This window comes from Patagioenas fasciata, chromosome 6 (genome assembly GCF_037038585.1).
Source record: "Patagioenas fasciata isolate bPatFas1 chromosome 6, bPatFas1.hap1, whole genome shotgun sequence".
NCBI classification, from domain to species: domain Eukaryota; kingdom Metazoa; phylum Chordata; class Aves; order Columbiformes; family Columbidae; genus Patagioenas; species Patagioenas fasciata.
In genome coordinates, this window is record NC_092525.1 from 55,424,655 (window position 1) to 55,444,769 (window position 20,115).

A 20,115-nucleotide genomic window follows, 5' to 3' on the forward strand; every position below is an offset into this window, starting at 1 on the left:
GGACAAAGGGGGCTCCCCAGGATGTCACAATGGGCTCTGGGGACAAAGGGGTCCCCAGGATGTCACAATGGGCCCTGAGGACAAGGGGGGGTCCTGGGATGTCACAATGCGCCCTGGAGACAATGGGGGGTCCTGGGATGTCACAATGGGCCCTAGGGACATAGGGGTACCCAGGATGTCACAATGGGCACTGGGGACAAAGGGGGTTCCCCATGGTGTCACAATGGGCGCTGGGGACAAAGGGGGCTCCCCAGGATGTCACAATAGGCCCTGGGGACAAATGGGGGTCCCCTGAATGTCACAATGCACCCTGAGGACAATGGGGGTTCCTGGGACGTCACAATGGGCCCTGGGGACACAGGGGTCCCCAGGATGTGATAATGGGTTCTGGGGACAAGTGGGGTCCCCAGGATGTCACAATGGGCACTGGGGAGAAAGGGGTGGTCCCCATGGTGTCACAATGGGCCCAAGTGACAAGGAGGGTCCCCACGGTTCCACGATGGGCCCTGGGGACAACGGGGTCCACCAGATGTCACAATGGGCCCTGGGGACAAAGTGGGGTCCCCTGAATGTCACAATGGGACCTGGGGACAAAGGGGGTCCTGGGATGTCACAATGGGCCCTGGGGACAAAGGGGGTCCCCATGGTGTCACAATGGGCCCTGGGGACAACGGGGGTTCCCCAAGATGTCTCAATGGACCCCGGAGACAATGGGGGGTCCTGGAACATCACAATGGGCCCTGGGGACAAAGGGGGGTTCTGGGACTTCACAATGGGCCCTGGGGAAAAGGGAGGGTCCCCAGGATGCAACAATGGGCCCTGGGGACAAAGAGGGGTCCCCTGAATGTCACAATGGGCCCTGGGAACAAGGGGGGTCCTGGGATGTCACAATGGGCTCCAGTGACAAAGGGGGTCCCCATGGTGCCAAAATGGGCGCTCAGGACAAAGTGGGTCCCGAGGATGTCACAATGGGCCCTGGGGACAAAGGGGGTCCTGGGACGTCACAATAGGCCCTGGGGACAAAGGGGGTCCCCATGGTGTGACAATGGGCCCTGGGGACAAAGAGGGGTTGCCTGAATGTCACAATGGGCCCTGGGGACAAGGGGTTAGGGGGTTGTGTTAGGGGGTTGGAGGATCAGGTGTTGCAAGGCCGGGGGAGCAGGAGTTTGGGGGGCCTGAATTGGGCCTACAGGGTCTGGGGTTGCAGGTTCCAGGGGTGCAGTATTTGGGGGTTCAGGGTTTAGGGGTGCAGTGGTTTGGAGTGCAGTGTTTTGGGGTGCACGGTTTAGGGGAGCAGGATCTTGGGGTGCAGGGGTTTGAGGTGGAGGGCTTGGTAGGGCAGGATTTGGGGATGGAAAGTTTAGGGGGTAGGGCTGGGGGTGCAGGATTTGGGGGTGAAGGGGTTGTGGGGTGCAGGGTTCTGGGGTGCAGGGTTTGGGAGATCGGTAGGTGGGGCTGGAGGATTTGGGGGTGCAGGGTTTGGAGCAGAAGGATCTGGGGGTGCAAGATTGGGGGTAGCAGGGTTTTGGGGAGCAGGGTTTCGGGGTCAGGCTTTAGGGGGACAGGGTTTGGGGGGCAGGGTTGGGAGGGATGATTTTGGGGTGCAGGGTTTAGGGCAGCAGGATCTTGGGGTGAAGGGGTTTGGGGTGAAGGGTTGGGTAGGACAGGATTTGGGGTGCAGGTTTTTAGGGTGCAACTTGTGGGGGGTCAGGATTTGGGGTACAGGGTTTCGGTGTGCAGGGTTTAGTGGTGCAGGGTTTAATGGTGCAGGTCTTGGGGAGGCAGAATTGGGGGTGCAGGTTTTTGGAGTTCAGGGATTTGGGGGTGCAGATTTTGGGTGTTCAGGACCTGGGGGTGCAGGATTTGGGGATGTAGGTTTGGGGGGGCACGGCTTAGGGTTTCAGTACCTTGGGTTGAAGAGGTTTGGGGGGAAGGGTTGTGTACGGCAGGATTTGGGGGTGCAGGGCTTTGGGCTGCAGGTTTGGGGGTGCAGGGTTCGCATGTTCAGGAAGTGGGGGTGCAGGATTTGGGTTTGCAGGTTTGGGAATTTTGGGGTAAAGGATTTGGGGTGCAAGGTTGGGGACGCAGGATCTGAGGGTGCAGCGTTTGGGGTGCAGAGTTAGGGGCTGCAGGAACTGGGGTGCAGGGTTTGGGGGGCACTGTTTTGGGGGGAAGGATTTGCGAGATGCAGGGTTTAAGGGTTTAGAATTTGGAGGTGTCGAATTTTGGGGTGCAGGAGGTGTGGGGTTTTGGGTTGCAGGATTTGGGGGAGAATGGTTTGGGGGTGCAAGACTTGAGGGTGCAGGGTTTGGGGGTTTGGGACATGGGGCTGGAGGATTTGGGGGTGCAGGATTTGGGGTGCAGTGTGTGGGGGTGCAAGATCTTGGGGTGTACGAGCGTTGGGTGTGGGATTTGAAGGACAATGATTTGGGGGTGCAGGGATTGGGGGTGTAGGGTTTTGGGGTTGCTGCGTTTGGAGATTCGGGATGTAGAGGTCAAGGATTTAGGGCTACAAGGGCTGGTTGCAGGATTTGGGGTACAGGGTTTGGTTGCAGGATTTGGGGTGCAGGGTTTGAAGTGCAGGGCTAAAGGGGGCGGGATTTGGAGGTGCAAGATTTGGTGGTCTGGGGTACTGGGGTGCAGGATTTTGGGGTGCGGGATTTGGGGGTGCAGGTTCCATGTCTTTAGGAACTGGGCGGGGAGGGTTTCTTGGTGCGGACTTTTGAGTGCAAGTTTGAGGGGCCTTGATTTTGGGGTGCATGGTTTGGGGGGCAGGATTCCGGGTGTAAGGTTTTGGGGTGCAGGACTTGGGGTGCAGGTTTCACACGTTAAGGAACTGGGGCTGCAGAGGTTGGGGGTGCAGCGTTGTGGGCTGCAGGGTTGAAGGGTGCAGGATTTAGGGGTACAGGTTTTGGGGGTGCAGGAGCTGGGGGTGCAGGCTGTAGGGATCAGAATATGGGGGTGCAGGGTTCTGGGGTGCAGGATCTGGGTGAGCAGGCTGTTGGGGTACAGAACCTTGTAGTTCAGCGTTTAGAGGCAGGATTTGGGGGTGCAGGGCTTTGGGGGTGCAGGGGTCTGGGGTGAGGGGTCTGGGGTGAGGGGTTCAGGTGTTCAGCACCTGGGGGTGCAGGACTTAGGGGGTTGGAGGATTTGGGGGTTGGAGGATTTGGGGGTGCAGGGATATGGGGTGCAACTTGTGGGGTGCAGAGTTTTGGGTATAGGGTTTTGGGGTGCAGAGTTTTGTGGGGGAGGATTGGGGAAGCAGGGTTTTGGGGTGCAAGGTTCAGTGGTGCAGCGTTCTGGGGGTGCAGGGTTTAGCGCCAGAATTGGGGGTGCAGGGTTTGGGATTGCAGGGTGTTGGGGGAAGGATCTGGGGATACAAGATTTGGGGTAGCAGGGTTTTGGGGAGCAGGGTTTCGGGGTCAGGCTTTAGGGGGACAGGGTTTGGGGGGCAGGGCTGGGAGGGATGATTTGGGGGTGCAGGGTTTAGGGCAGGAGGATCTTGGGGTGAAGGGGTTTGGGGTGAAGGGTTGGGTAGGACAGGACTTGGGGTGCACGATTTTAGGGTGCAACTTGTGTGGGCAGGATTTGGGGTCCAGGAGGTTGGGGGTGCAGGGTTTGGGGTGTAGGATTTAGTGGAGCAGGGCCTGGGGGTGAAGGTCTTGGGGAGGCAGAATTGGGGGTGCAGATTTTGGCTGTTCAGGACCTGGGGGTGCAGGATTTGGGGATGTAGGTTTTGGGGGGTAGATTTTGGGGTGCTGGGTTTGGGACATGGGTCTGGAGGATTTGGGGGTGCAGGGTTAAGGGGTTTAGGATTTTGGGGTGCACAGTTTAGGGTGCACGTTCTGGGCATGTATGATTTGAGAGTGCAGGGCTTTGGGGTACAGGATTTGGGGTACAGGGTTTTGGGGTCAGGATCTGGGGGTGCAGCATTTTGAAGTGCAGGGTTTGGAGGAGGGAGGTTTTGGGGGTGAAAGATTTGGTGGCTCAGGTTTTGGGGGTGCAGTTTTAAGAGGGTGGAGGATTAGGGGTGCAGGATTTGGGGGTTCAGGATTTGGGGCTGCAGAGTATGGGAGGGAAGGATCTGGGGCTTCAGGATTTGGGGGTGCACCGTTTGGGGGTGCAGGGTTTAGAAGTCAGGTCTCAGAGTGCAGCGTTTGGGGTGCAGGGGTTTGGTGGGAAATTTAATGTTGCAGAGTGTGGGGTGCACAGGACTGGGGCACAGGATTTGGGGGTGCGGGGTTTCAGGGTTCAGGATTTGGAGGTGTGGAGGTTTGGGGTGCAGGGGATGGGGGTGAAGGATCTGAGGCTGCAGGGCGGTGGGGGAAGGATTTGGGGGTGAGAGATTTGGGGTGCAGGATGTGGGGGTGCAGAGTTTTGGGAGGCAAGGACCTGGGGGTGCAGGATTTGGGGGTTCAGTGTTTAGGGCAGCACAATCTTGGGGTGCAGGGGTTTGCAGTGAAAGGTTTGGTAGCAGGATTTGGGGTGCAGGATTCTGGGGTGCTGGGTTTGGGGTACAGGATTTGGTGTTGCAGGGATGGGGTTGAAGGGCTTGGGTTTCCAGGCCTTTGAGGTGCAGGATTTGGAGGTGCAAGGTTTGGGAGGGAATTCTTTGGGGTGCAGGTTTAGGGTTCCAGGAGGTGGGGGAAGGACCTTGGGGTGTAGGGTTTGGGGGGGCAGGGTTTTGGGGGAAGGATTTGGGGGTGCAGGGTTTAGGGGTGCAGGATTTAAGGGTGCGGGGGTTTGGGTGAAGGGCTTGGTAGGGCAGGAATTTGGGGTGCAGGGTTTGGGGGTGCAGGGTGTTTGGGGAACGATCTGGGGCTACAGGGTTTGGGGTGCTGGGTTTGGGGGTTAAAGGATTTGCTGGGGCAGGGTTCAGGTGTTCAGGACCTGGGCGTGCAGGCTTTGCGGGTTCAAGGTTCCAGGTGCATTGTTTGGGGGGAGAGGATTTGGGGGTGCAGAGTTTTGGGGTGCAGGGCTTGTGAGAGAGGAATCGGGGGTGCAGGATTTGGGGGTTCAGGGTTTAGGGTAGCAGGATCTTGGGGCGCAGGATATGGGTGTGCAGTGTTTGTGGGTGCAGGGTTTTGGGGTTCAGGATCTGGGGGTGCATGATTTGGGGGCTCAGGGTTTGGGGATGAAGGGTCTTGGGGTGCTGGGCTTTGGGGTGCAGTGTTGGGGGGCAGGTTTTGGGGTGCAGGGTTTAGGAGGGCAGGATTTGCGTGTTCAGGAACTGGGGGTGCAGGATTTTGCGTTGAAGGGCTCTGGGGTGCCGGGGTTGGCCTGCAGGGATTGGGGTGCAGTATTTTGGGGTGCAGGGGTTTGGGGTTCAGGACCTGTGGCTGCAGGGTCTTAGGGAACAGGATTTCAGGGGTGCAGGGGCTTTGGGAGAGGGATTTGGGCTTCAGGGTCTGAGGGGTGCAGGGTTTGGTGGGGAAGGGTTTGGGGGTGCCTGGTTTAGGGTTGCAGGATTTGGGGGTCAAGGGTTTGGATGTGCCAGGGTTTTGGGGGGCAGGATATAGGGGTGCAGGATTTGAGGGTGCAGGGTTGTGGAGTGCAGAGATTTGCAGGTGCAAGATCTGGGATTGTAGGGTTTTGGGGTGCAGGTTTTGGGGAGGAAGGATTTGGGGTGCAGGGTTTAAAGGTTCACGATCTGGAGGTGCAGCGCTTTGGGGTGCAGGGTTATGGGCCTACGGGTTTTGGGAGGGAAGGATCTGGGGGTCAGGGTGCAGGGATCACAGCATGGGGGTGCAGGATTCTGGGGTGCAGGATCTGGGGAGCAGGATATGGGGGAGCAGGGTTTGGGGTGCAGAACCTTGTTGTTTAGGGTTTAGAGGCAGGATTTAGGGGTGCAGGGCTTTGGGGTGCAGGGTTCAGGTGTTCAGGACTTGGGGGTTGGAGGATTTGGGGGTTGGAGGATTTGGGGGTGCAGCGTTGGGTAAGGAAGGATCTGAGGGCGCAGGGTTTGAAGTTTCAGGACCTGGGGTGCAGGATTTGGGGGTACAGGATTAATGGGTGCAGGGTGTTTAGAGAAAGGATTTGGGGGTGCAGGGTTTTGAAGTGCAGGGTTTAAAGGGGCAGGATGTGGGGTGAACGATTTGGGGGTGCACATTTTTGGGGTGTGTAAGATTTGAGAGTGCAGGGATTTGGGGTGAGCGATTTCAGGGTGCCAGGTCTGGGGGGGAAGGATCTGCGGGTGCAGGGTTTGTCAGTGCATTGATTGGGGGTCAGAATTTGAGGGCGCAGGGTTTGTGGGGCAGGATTTTGGGTGCAGGGTTTGGGGAGCAGGATCTGGGGGTGATGGAATTGGTTGACAAGGTTTCGCAGGCCGGCTTTGGGGGAGCAGAGTTCAGGGGTGCAAGGTTTGGGGGACAGGTTTGGACATAAAAGATTCGGGGGCGAATGGTTTGGGGGAACGATTTTGGGGTGAAGGATTTGGGGGTGCAGGATTTGGGGGTGCAGGATTTGGTATTACAGGTTTTGGGGATTCATGGCTTGGGAAGAAGGATTTAGGGGAGCAGGGTTTCAAGATGCAGGATTTGGGGTGCAGTATTTGGGGTTGCATGTTTGGGGGTGCAAGTTGTGGGGCGGCAGGATATCGGGTAGAGGGTTCTGGGCTGCAGGGTTTGGGGGTGCAGGATTTCAACGTGCAGGGTTCTGGGGTGCAGGATCTGGGGGTCCAGGGTTTGGCAGTGCATTGGCTTTGGGGTTTGAAGGATTTGGGGGTGCAGGATTTGGGGGTGCAGGATTTGGGGGTGCAGAGTTAGGGGGCAGGATTTTCAGTGCAGGGCTTCAGGGCACAGAACTTGGTGGTGCAGGATCTGGGGGTGCAGGTTTTCGGTGGGGAATTTGGGGGTGCAGGGTGTTGAGGAAGGATCTGGGGGTGCAATATTTGGGCTTTAAGGGTTTAGGGGGGCAGGATCTGGCAGTGCAGAGTGTGGGGACAGGACCTGGGGGTGCAGTGTTTGGGGTTACAGGTTTTGGGGGTGCAGGGTTGAGGGAATTGTTTGAGGTGCAGGGTTATGAGAGTGCAGGATTTCTGGGTGCAGAGTTTGGGGTGCTGGGTATGGGGCAGCAGGATCTGGGGGTGCAGGTTTTGGGGGTTCATTCCTTTGGGGGGAGGATCTGGGGGTGCAGGGTTTAAGGGTTCAGGATTTGGAGGTGTAGGGTTTTGGGGTACAGGGTTCTGGGTTGAGGTTTTGGGGTGAAAGATTTGGGGGTGCAGTGTTAAGGGGTGGAGGCTTAGAGGTGCAAGATTTGGGGGTGCAGGGTGTTCGTGTGTCTGATTTGGGGGTGCAGGGTCTGGGGGTGCAAGATCCTGGAATTCAGGATCTGGGGCTTCAGGATTTGGGGGTGCACTGTTTGGGGGTGCAGGGTTTAGAAGTCAGGTCTCAGAGTGCAGCGTTTGGGGTGCAGGGGCTTGGGGGGAGATTTAAGGTTGCAGAGTGTGGGGTGCACAGGACTGGGGCTCAGGATTTGGGGGTGCGGGGTTTCAGGGTTCAGGATTTGGAGGTGTGGAGTTTTCGGGTGTAGGGGTTGGGAGTGCAGGGTGGTGGGGGTGAGAGATTTGGGGTGCAAGATTTGGGGGTGCAGAGTTTTGGGAGGCAAGGATCTGGGGCTGCAGGATTTGGGGGTTCAGTGTTTGGGGCAGCACAATCTTGGGGTGCAGGGGTTTGCAGTGAAAGGTTTGGTAGGCAGGATTTGGGGTGCAGGATTCTGGGGTGCTGGGTTTGGGGTACAGGATTTGGTGTTGCAGGGATGGGGTTGAACGGCTTGGGTTTCCAGGCCTTTGAGGTGCAGGATTTGGAGGTGCAAGGTTTGGGAGGGAATTCTTTGGGGTGCAGGGTTTGGGGGCAGGGTTTGGGGGTGTAGGCAACGAGAAGAGAGGAGGTGGAGAGAACAGTGGGGAGGTGGAGGAGCAGGAGTGGAGGTGAATACCAGAGAGAGCGAGTGTGTGCGGATCAGCAGTGATCACCCCAAACCTGCCCCGCAGACACGGCACCCAAAATCCTGCACCCCAAAATACTCTTCCCAAACCTGCACCCCAGATCCTGACCCCAAGCCCTGCACCAAAACCCTGCCCCTCAATCCTGCACCCCCAAATCCTCCACCCCTGATCCTGTCTTCCCAAACCCTGCACCCCAAATCCTGCACCCCCAAATTCGGCCCTACCAAACTCTGCACCCCTAAACCCTACAACTGAAACCTTGCACCCCCTAATCCTGCCCTCCCTACCTTCCTGAACCCCGAAACCTGCACCCCAAACCCTGCATTCCCAAATCCTTCCGTCCTATACCCTACACCCCTAAACCTGCCCCCAAACCCTGCACCCCAAAGAATTCCCTCCCAAACCTTGCACCTCCAAATCCTGCACCTCAAAGGCCTGGAAACCCAAGCCCTTCAACCCCATCCCTGCAACACCAAATCCTGTACCCCAAAACCCAGCACCCCAGAATCCTGCACCCCAAATCCTGCCTACCAAACCTTTCACTGCAAACCCCTGCACCCCAAGAGTGTGCTGCCCTAAACACTGAACCCCCAAATCCTGCAGCCCCAGATCCTTGCCTCCCAAGACTCTGCACCCCCAAATCCTGCACCCAAATCTCTCACCCCCACCACCCTGCACTCCCAACCCCTGCACCCCAAAACTCCACACCTCCAAATCCTGAACCCTGAAACCCCACACCCCCAAATCCTGTGCCCCAGTCCTGTGCACCCCACGCTCTGCAACCTTAAATTTCCCGCCAAGCCCCTGCACCCCAAACGCTGCACTCTGAGACCTGACTTCTAAACCCTGCACCCCCAAACAGTGCACCCCCAAATCCTGAAGCCCCAGATCCTTCCCTCCCATACCCTGCAGCCCCAAATCCTGAATCCCCAGATCCTGAATTCCAGGATCTTGCACCCCCAGACCCTGCACCCCCAAAACCTGTAACCCCAATCGCTGCACCCCCAGGTCCTGTCCCCACACTCTGCACTGCCAGATCCTGCCCCCCTAAACCCTTAAAGCCCAAATATTGCACCCCCAGATCCTTCCTCAACACCCTGCACCCCCAAATTCCCCACCGAAAACCTGCACCCCAGATCCTGCACCACCAAGTTCTGTACCCTGAAACCCTGCACTGAAAATCCTGCCCCCTAACTCTGCACCCCCAAATCCTGCACCCCCAAATCCTGCATCCCTAAACCCTGCACCCCCAAATCCTTCAACCCCCAAAGCCAATGCACTGCCAAACCCTGGACCCCCAGATACTGCACCCCAGAACCCTGAACGTTGAAATCCTGCACCCCCAAACCCTGCACCCCAGAACCCTATACCCGATATCCTGCTGCCCCACAACTTGCACCCCCAAACATGCAACCCCAAATACTGCACCCCAAATCCTGCCTCTTGAAACCCTGCACCCCTAAATCCTTCCTCCCAAGCCATGAATCCCCAAAACTTGTAATACCAAATCCTGCACCCCCAAAATCGTTCCCTCAAACCATTCACCCCCGAATCTTTTATGTCCAAACCTGTCCCCCAAAACCTTGCACCCCTGAACTCTGCTCCCCCAAAGCCGGCCTGCGAAACCTTGTCAACCAATTCCATCACCCCCAGATCCTGCTCCCCAAACCCTGCACCCAAAATCCTGCCCCACAAACCCTGCGCCCTCAGATCCTTCCTTACCCAACCCTGCACCCCCAAATCTTCCAACCCCCAAGTCCTGAACACCTGAACCCTGCACCCCCAACTCCTCACCCCAAAGCCCTGCACCCCCAAATCCTGCCTCTAAACCCTAAACAACAAGGTTCTGCACCCCAGATCCTGCTCCCCAGATCCTGCACCCCAGAATCCTGCACCCCCATACTGTGATCCCTGCACCCTGCACCCCCAGATCCTTCCCTCCCAAAACCCGTAGCCCGATAACCCTGCACCCCAAAGCGCTGCACCTCCAGATCGTGAACCTTTAAACCCTGCACCCCAAATCCTTCCTCCCCAAAACCTGCACCCCAAAACCCTACAATCCCAGATCTTGCACCTGCAAATCTCTGCACTCCACAACCCTGCACCCTCAAATCCTGCACCCCTATATCCTGCCCCCCAAAACCCTGGCACCTCCAAACCCTTGATCCCCAGATCCTGCAACCCTAAACCAGGCACCCCAAACCCTTCCCCACCAAACCCTGCACCCCTCAGACCCTGAAGCCCCAATCCCTCTCCCAAAGCCCCTGCACCCCTGAAATCCTGTTCCCTAAGACCCTGCAGCCACAGGTCCTGAACCCCAAACCCCTGCACCCCAAAATACTGCACCCCAATCCCTGCAGGCCAACCCCGGCACCCCAGAGCCCTTCAACGCAAAATCCTGCACCCCCAGTTCCTGAACACGCAAATCCTGCCCTCCTAAACCCTGCACCCCAAAACCTGCCCCCCAACACTGCACCCCAAAGCCCAGCACCCCAAGACCCTTCATCCCCAAACCCTGAGCCCCCAAATCATGCACCCCCAGATCCTGACCCCCAAAACCCTGCATTCACAAACACTGCACACCCATATCCTGCACCCCAAGATCCTGCTACCCTAAACCCTGAACCCCCAAATCCTGCACCCCCGATTCCTCTCTCACAAGCCCTGCACCCCAAAACTCTGCACCCCCAAGTCCTCTCCCCCCAAACAATGCACCTGGAACCTTGAACCCGCAAAGCCTGCACGCCCAGGTCCTGAACACCTGAACCCTGCCCCCGCAAATCCTTTAAACCCCAAACCCAGCACCCCAAACCCTGTACCCCCAGATCGTTCCCCAAACACCCTGCACCCCCAAACCCTGCACCCCAAATTCCTGCCCTGCCAAGCCCTTCACCCAAACCCCCGCACCCTTAAATCCTGCACCCCTAAACCCTGCACCCCCAAATCCTGCACCTCCAGATCCTTCTTTCCTTCCTTCCTTCCTAAAGCCTGCACCCCAAATCGTGCCCTACCAAACCCTTCACCCCAAACCCCTGCACCCCACAGTCTTGCTCCCCCTAATCCTGCCATCCCAAACCCTGCACCCCAAATTCTGCCCCCCAAACCCCGATCCCTGAAACACTGCACCTCCAAACCCTGTACCCCCAAATCCTTCCCCAACACCCTGCACCCCCAAACCCTGCACCCCTAAGCCTGAACCCTAAATCCCTCACCCAAAACCCCTGCAGCCCCAAACCCTGCACCCCAAGATCCTGCTCCCCTAAATCTTGAACACCCAAACCTTGCACCCTCAAACCCTGCACCCCTAAATCCTGCAGCACCAAACCCTGCCCCCCAAATCCTGCACCCCTAAATTCATCCCTACCAAACTTTGCACCCCTAACTCCTGAAATCTCACACCCCCTAATGCTGCCCTCCCAAATCCTGAGCCCTGCACCCCCAAAGCCTGCATTCCCAAACGCAGCACCCCCGGTCCTGAACACCCAAACACTGCACCTCCAAATTAGGCAGCCCCAAACCCAGCACCCCAAAATCCTCCATTCACAAACTCTGCACGCCCCGAACCTGGACCCCCACATGTGCACCCCCAAAACCATGCTCCCCTGAAACGCTGCACTTCAAAACCCTGCACCCCCAAATCCTTCCCCCAAAACCCTGCCCCCCCAAACCCTACACCCCAAGGTCCTTCCCCCACCTCCTGGAACCCCAAACCCTGCACCCCAAAGAATTCCCTCCCAAACCTTGCACCTCCAAATCCTGCACCTCAAAGGCCTGGAAACCCAAGCCCTTCAACCCCATCCCTGCAACACCAAATCCTGTACCCCAAACCTAGCACCCCAGAATCCTGCACCCCAAATCCTGCCTACCAAACCTTTCACTGCAAACCCCTGCACCCCAAGATTGTGCTGCCCCAAACACTGAACCCCCAAATCCTGCAGCCCCAGATCCTTGCCTCCCAAAACTCTGCACCCCCAAATCCTGCACCCCAAATCTCTCACCCCCAAATCCTTCCCCCACCACCCTACACCCTCAGATCCTTCACCCCCATCCCCTGCACCCCAAACCTCCACACCTCCAAATCCTGAACCCTGACACCCCACCCCCCCTCTGCACACCCCCAAATCCTGTGCCCCAGTCCTGTGCACCCCACACTCTGCACCCCAAACGCTGCACTCTTAGACCTGACTTCTAAACCCTGCACCCCCAAATCGTGAAGCCCCAGATCCTTCCCTCCCATACTCTGCAGCCCCAAATCCTGAACCCCCAAATCCTGCACCCCTAATCCTCCACCCTCTTAACATTGCACCCCCAAAACCTGAGCCACCAAATCTTTCACCCCCAAAACCTCCCTCCTCCAAACCCTGCACTTCAAAATGCTGCACCCCCAAATCCTTCTCCCCAACACCCTGCACCCCCAGATCCTGACCCCAAAACCCTGCCCCCCAAATCCTGTACCCCAAAGCCCTGCACTCTCAAATCATACATGCCCAGAACGTGCACCCTAAACTGTGCACCCCAAAATCCTAAACCCCTTAACCCTGCACCCCCAAATCCTCCAGACCCATGTGCCGAACCCAGCACCCCAAAATCTACCCCCCCAAACCTACATCCTCAAATCTGGCACCCCCAGGTCCTGAACAGCCAAAATCTGCACCCCCAAGCCCATAACTCCCAAAACCTGCACCCCCAATTCTGCCTCCCCAGGATCTACAACCCAATCCGTGCTCCACTAAATCCTGCACCCACAAACCCTGGACCCCCAATCCCCTGTACCCCAAATCCTGCCCCCACAAGTTGCACCCTAAAAACCTGCACCCCAAATCCTGTCCTACCCACCCTTCACCCCAAACCCCTTTACCCCAAGATCCTGCTGCCCTAAACCCTGCACCCCCAAATCATCCCTCCCAGCCCTGCGCCCCAAACCCTGTCCCCCTAAAGCCTGACCCCGAAACCCTGCTCCCCAAAACCCTGCTACCCCAAACCTTGTACCCTCAGATCCTACACCCAATATCCTGCAATCCCAAACAATGCACCCCCATATTCTGATCCCTACAGCCTGCACCCCCAGCTCCTGCACCCCCAAAACCTGTACCCCTAAATCCTGCACCCTTCAACCCTGCAGCCCACAACGCTGCACCCCCAACCTCTGCAGCCCCAGTTCCTTAACGCGTGAAACCTGCGCCCCCAAGTCCTGCACCTCAAAACCTTACACCCGGAATCCTGCCCCCCAAACCGTGCACCCCAAAATCAAGGCCCCTCAAACTTGCACTCAAAAGTCCGCACCACAAAATCCTGCCCCCCCAGTTCCTAAAGACATGGAACCTGCACCCCCAAAGCCTCACCCTAAAGCCCTGCAGCCCCAAATCCGGCCCTACCAAACCCTTCAGCCCCGCACCCCACGATCCTCCTACCCTAAACCCCAAGAGCCTGCACCCATAAATCCTGGAGCCCCAGATCCTGCACCCGACACCCTGCACCCCAGAACTCTGCACCTCCAGATCTAAACCCTTCAACCCTGCACCCCAAATCCTCCCCAAAACACTCCACCCCCAACGCCTACAGCCCTGAATCCTGCCCCACAAACCATGCACCCCCAGATCTGTCCCCGAAACTCTGTGCCCCAACAGCATGCACGCTCAAATCCTCCAACCCACATCCTGACCCCCAAATCCCTCACCCCAAAATCCTGCACCCCAATACCCCAGACCACCAAATCTTGCACCTCCAAATCCTGCCCCCTTTAGACCTGCACTTCAAACCCTGCACCCCAATTCCTGCAACCAAACCCTGTACCCCAAATCCTGCAACCAGCCCTTGTACCCCTAAATCCCTGACCTCCACGTCCCGAATCTCCAAACGCAGCAACCCCAAAACCCTGCACCCCCAATCCCTGCACCCCCAAATCATTGTCCTTCAAATCCCACACCCAAAGCTCGTACACCCCAAGATCTTGCACCCCCACACACTGCACCCCAAATCCTGCACCCCCAAATCCTCCAGCCCCATGTCCCAAACCCCAAAACCCTGCACCCTCAAGTCTTGCACCCTAACTCTGCCTCCCCAAGACCTGCATCCCCAAACCCTGCACCACTAAACCCTGCACCCCCAAACCCTGTACCCCAAATCCTGACCCCCACAAGTTGCACCCTAAAAACCTGCACCCCAAATCCTGTCCTACCCAACCCTTCACACCAAACCCCTTCACCCCAAGATCCTGCTGCCCTAAACCCTGCACCCCAAAATCATCCCTCCCAACCCTGCCCCCCAAACCCTGTCCCCGTAAAGCCTGACCCCGAAACCCTGCTCCCCAAAACCCTGCTACCCCCAATCTTGCACCCCCCAACTCTGCACCCCCAGATCCTGCTGCTCCAAACCCTGCACCCCAAATCCTCCAGCCCCACGTACCGATCTCCCAAACCCTGCACCCCAGAACCCTGCACCCCACAACCCCTTCACCCCCAAATCCTGCACCCCCAGCCCTACCCAATAAAATTTCCACCCCCAAACCCTGCCCTACCAAGCCCTCAACCCCAAACCCCTGCACCCCAAGATCCTGCTCTCCTATACCCTGCACCCCCATATCCTCCTTCCCCAAACCCTGCATCCCAAAACACTGCACTCCAAACCACTGCACCCCTAAATCCTGCAACCCCAAATCCTGGCCCCCAAACCCGGCACCCCAAACTCCTGCACCCAAATATCCTACTGCCCTAAACCCTGAACCCCCAAATCCTGCACCCCTGGAACCTGCAACCCCAGACTCTGCAGCCACAAATCAGGCCCCGCAAAATCCTTGCACCCCCAAATCCTGCACCACCTAATCCTCCAACCCCCTAACACAACCCCCTAAACCCTTCTCCCCAGGGTCCATTGTGACACCCTGGGGATCCCCCTTGTCCCCAGGGCCCATTGTGACACCATGGGGGACCCCCTTCTCACTGAGGACCCATTGTGACACCATGGGGACCTCCCCTTGTCCTCAGGGCCCATTGTGACATCCTGGGGACTCCCCTTTGTCCCCAGGGCCCATTGTGGCACCATGGGGACCCCCTTTGTCCCCAGGGCCCATTGTGACAGGGTGGAGATCCCCCTTGTCCCCAGGCCTGTTGAGATGTCCCAGGACTCCAAATTGTCCCCAGGGCCCATTGTGACACCTTGGGGACCCCCCTTGTCCTAAGGGCCCATTGTGACATCCTGGGGACCCCCTTGTCCCCAGTGCCCATAGTGAAGTCCCAGGACCCCCTTTGTCCCCAGGGCCCATTGTGACATCCCAGGACCCCCCTTGTCACTGGGGACCCATTGTAACACTATGGGGACCCCCCTTGTCCCCAGAGCCCATTGTGACATCCTGGGGACCCCCTTTTTCCCCAGGACCCATTGTGGCACCGTTGGGACCCCCTTTGTCACTGGGGCCCATTGTGACGTCCTGGGGACCCCCTTTGTCCCCAGGGCCCATTGTGACGTCCCCGGATCCCCCATTGTCCCCAGAGCCCATTGTGACATCCTGGGAACCCCCATTGTCCACAGGGCCCATTGTGACATTCAGGGGACAGCCTTTGTCCCTAGGGCCCATTGTGACACCGTCGGGACCCCCATTGTCCCCAGGGCCCATTGTGACATCCCAGGACCCCCCATTGTCTCCAGGGCCCATTGTGACATACTGGGGAATCCCCTTTGTCCCCAGGGCCCATTGTGACGTCCCAGGACCCCCCGTCATCCCCAGGGCCCATTGTGTCATCCTGGGGACCTCCTTTGTACCCAGAGCTCATTGTGACATCCTGGGGAACCCTTTGTCCCCAGGGCCCATTGTGACGTCCCAGGACCCCCCTTTGTCCCCAGGGTCCATTGTGAAATCCTGGGGACCCCTCTTTGTCCCCACGGCCCACTGTGAGATCCTGGGGACCCCCTTGTCCCCAGGGCCCATTTTGAAACCGTGGGTATCCCCCTTGTCCCCAGGGCCCATTGTGACATCCTGAGGACCCCCTTTGTCCCCAGGGCCCATTGTGACACCGTGGGGACCCCCTTTGTCCCCAGGGCCCATTGTGACATCCCAGGACCCCCTTTGTCCCCAGCCCCATTGTGACATCCAAGGGACCCCCCTTTGTCCCTAGGGACCATTGTGTCATTCCAGGACCCCCCATTGTCCCCAGAGCCCATTGTGATATCCAGGGCACCATCCTTGATCCGCAGGGCCCATTGTGACGTCCCAGGACCCCCCTTTGTCCCCAGGGCCCATTGTGACATCCCAGGACCCCACTTTATACTGAAGGCCCATTGTGACATCCTGGGGACCCCCTTTGTCCCCAGGGCCCATTGTGACATTCAGGGGACAGCCTTTGTCCCAAGGGCCCATTGTGACACCGTCGGGACCCCTGTTGTCCCCAGAGCCCATTGTGACATCCTGGAAACCCCCTTTGTGCCCAGGGCACATTGTGACCTCCCAGGACCCCACTTTGTCCCCAGGGCCCATTGTGACATCCTCGGGACGCCCCTGGTCCCCAGAGCCCGTTGTGACATCCTGGGGACTCCCCTCTGTCCCCTGGGCCCATTGTGACACCGTGGGGACCCCCTTTGTCCCCAGGGCCCATTGTGACATTTAGGGACCTTCCAGTTGTGCCCAGGGCTCATTGTGACATCCCAAGACCCCCCATTGTCCCCAGGGCCCATTGTGACGTCCCAGGACCCCCCGTCATCCCCAGGGCCCATTGTGACATCCTGGGGACCCCCCTTGTCTCCAGGACCCACCGTGGCACCGTGGGGACCACCCTTGTCACTGGGACCCATTGTAACACTATGGGGATCCCCCCTTGTCCCCAGAGCCCATTGTGACATCCTGGGGACCCCCTTGTTCCCCATGGCCCACTGTGATGTCCCAGGACCCCCCCTTGTCCCCAGAGCCCATTGTGACATCCTGGGGATGCCCTTTTTCCCCAGGACCCATTGTGGCACCATTGGGACCCCCTTTGTCACTGGGGCCCATTGTGACTTCCCAGGACCTCACTTTGTCCCCAGGGCCCATTGTGACTTCTGGGGGATCCCCTTTGTCACCAGGGCCCATTGTGACGTCCCAGGACCCCCCTTTGTCCCCAGGGCCCATTGTGACGTCCCCGGACCCCCCATTGTCCCCAGACCCATTGTGACATCCTGGGGACCCCCTTTGTCCCCAGGGCCCATTGTGACATTCAGGGGACAGCCTTTGTCCCAAGGGCCCATTGTGACACCGTTGGAATCCCCGTTGTCCTCAGAGCCCATTGTGACATCCTGGGAACCCCCTTTGTGCCCAGGGCCCATTGTGACATTTCAGGACCCCACTTTGTCCCCAGGGCCCATTGTGACATCCTGGAGACGCCCTTTGTCCCCAGAGCCCGTTGTGACATCTAAGGACCCCCCAATTGTGCCCAGGGCTCATTGTGACATCCCAGGACCCCCCATTGTCCCCAGGGCCCATTGTGACGTCCCAGGCCCCCTCTTTGTCCCCAGGGCCTATTTTGACATCCTGGGGACCCCCCTTTGTCCCTAGGGCCCGTTGTGACATCCTGGGGACCTCGTTTGTCACTAGGGTCCATTGTGGCACCATGGGGATGCCCTTTGTCCCCAGGACCCATTGTGACATCCTGGGCACCCCCTTTGTCCCCAGGGCCTATTGTGACAGGGTGGGGACTCCCTTTGTCCCTAGGGCCCATTGTGACATCCTGGGGACCTCGTTTGTCCCTAGGGTCCATTGTGGCACCATGGGGACCCCCTTTGTCCCCAGGGCCCATTGTGACATCACAGGACCCCCTTTGTCCCCAGGACCCATTGTGACATCCTGGGCACACCCTTTGTCCCCAGGGCCTATTGTGACAGTGTGGGGACTCCCTTTGTCCCCAGGGTCCATTGTGAAATTCTGGGGACCCCCTTTGTCCCCAGGGCCCATTGTGACATCCTGGGGACCCCACTTTGTTCCCAGGACCCATTGTGATGTCCACAATGGCCCCGTTGTCCCAAGGGGTCATTGTGACATCCTGGGGACCTCCTTTGTCCCCAGGGCCCATTGTGACGTCCCTGGACCCTCCATTTTTCCAAGAGCCCATTGTGACATCCTGGCGACCCTGCTTTTTCCTCAGGGCCCATTGTGGAACCATGGGGAGCCCCTCTGTCTCCAGGGCCCATTGTGACATTTAGGGGACTCATCTTTGTCCCCAGGGCCCATTGTGACATCCCAGGATCCCCCAATTGTCCCCAGGGCCCATTGTGACATCCTCGGGACCCCCCTTTGTCCCCAGGGCCCATTGTGACACCGTGGGTACCCTGCTTGTCCCCAGGGCTCATTGTGACATCCTGGGGACCCCCCGTTGTCCCAGGTCCCATTGTGACATCCCAGGACCCCCCTTTCTCCCCAGGGCCCGTTGTGACATCCTGGGGACCTCGTTTGTCACTAGGGTCCATTGTGGCACCATGAGGATGCCCTTTGTCCCCGGGACCCATTGTGACATCCTGGGGACCCCCTTTGTCCCCAGGGCCCATTTTGGCACCACAGGGACGCCCTTTGTCACTGGGGCCCATTGTGACATCCCAGGACACCCCTTGTCTCCAGGGCCCATTGTGATATTCAGGGAACTGCTATTTGTCCCCAGGGTCCATTGTGACATCCCAGGGCACCCCCTTGTCCCCAGGGCCCTTTGTGACATTCAGGGGACCCCTCTTTGTCCCCAGGGCCCGTTGTTGCATCCTGGGGTCCCCCCTTGTCCCCAGGGCCCATTTTGACATTCAGGAGAGCCCTCTTTGTCCCCAGGGCCTGTTGTGACATCCTGGGGACCCCCTTTGTCACTGGGGCCCATTGTGACATCCCAGGACCCCCCTTTGTCTGCAGGTCCCATTGTGACATTCAGGGGACCCCACTTTGTCCCCTGGGCCCACTGTGACGTCCTAGGACCTCCCTTTGTCCCCAGGGCCCATTGTGACATCTGGTGGACCCCCTTGTCCCCAGGGCCCATCGTGGAACCGTGGGGACCCTCCTTGTCACTAGGGCCCATTGTGACACCATGGGGACCACCCTTTTCTCCCCAGTGCCCATTGTGACATCCTGGGGACCCCACTTGTCCCCAGAGCCCATTATCACATCCTTGGGACCCCTGTGTCCCCAGGGCCCATTGTGACGTCCCAGGACCCCCCATTGTCCCCAGGGTGCATTGTGACACCGTGGGGACCCCCTCTTTCCCCAGAGCCCATTGTGACATCCTGGGGAGCCCCCTTTGTCCCCAGGGCCCATTGTGACATTTCTGGACCCCCCACTGTCTCCAGGGCCCATTGTGAACATCCTGGGGACCCCTCTTTGTCCCCAGGGCCCATTGTGACATCCTGGGCTGCCCCGTATGTCACCAGGGCCCATTTTGACACCGTGGGGACCCCCTGTTGTCCTCAGGGCCCATTGTGACATCCCAGGACCCCCAATTGTCCCCAGGGCCCATTGTGACACCATGGGGAACCCTCTTGTCACTGGGGATGCATTGTGACACAATGGGGACCCCACGTTTGTCTCAAGTGCCCATTGTGACATCCTGGGGACCCCCTTTATCCCCAGGACCCCTTGTGACGTCCCAGGACCCCATTTGTCCCCAGGGCCCATTGTGACATCCCAGGGCCCCACTTTGTCCCCAGGGCCCATTGTTACAGGGTGGGACCCCCCTTGTCCCCAGGGCCCATTGTGACATCCTGGTGACTCCCTTTGTCCCCAGGGCCCATTGTGGCACCATGGGGACCCCCTTTGTCCCCAGGGCCCATTGTGACATCCCAGGACCCCACTTTGCCTTAGAAGGTCACTGATCGGACTACTGGTACATCCTGACTCTGCTTTCTCAATAAACATTGAAGAACACCTGGGGTTTGTTTGCTCCAAGGGAAAACTTCCCTCCCACGGTTCCTGGTTCCCGGTCCTGTTTCCCGGTCCGGTTTGGCTTCGCTATCAGAACAGCTGCTGCCTCCACAGCCGCGCTCGAAGTCCCCGTTGTGACACCGGGATGGCGGGAGAAGGGGGGTGGCGGGGGCGGCAGCGGCGGCGATTGGGGGGGGGCAGTCGGGGCTGGGTGGACAAGCGGCGGCTGCTGCGGCTCCTCAGGCAGCGACAGCAGCAGCGATCGGGGGGACGTGGGGGGCGGACAAGCGGCGGCTGCTGCGGCTCCTCAGGCAGC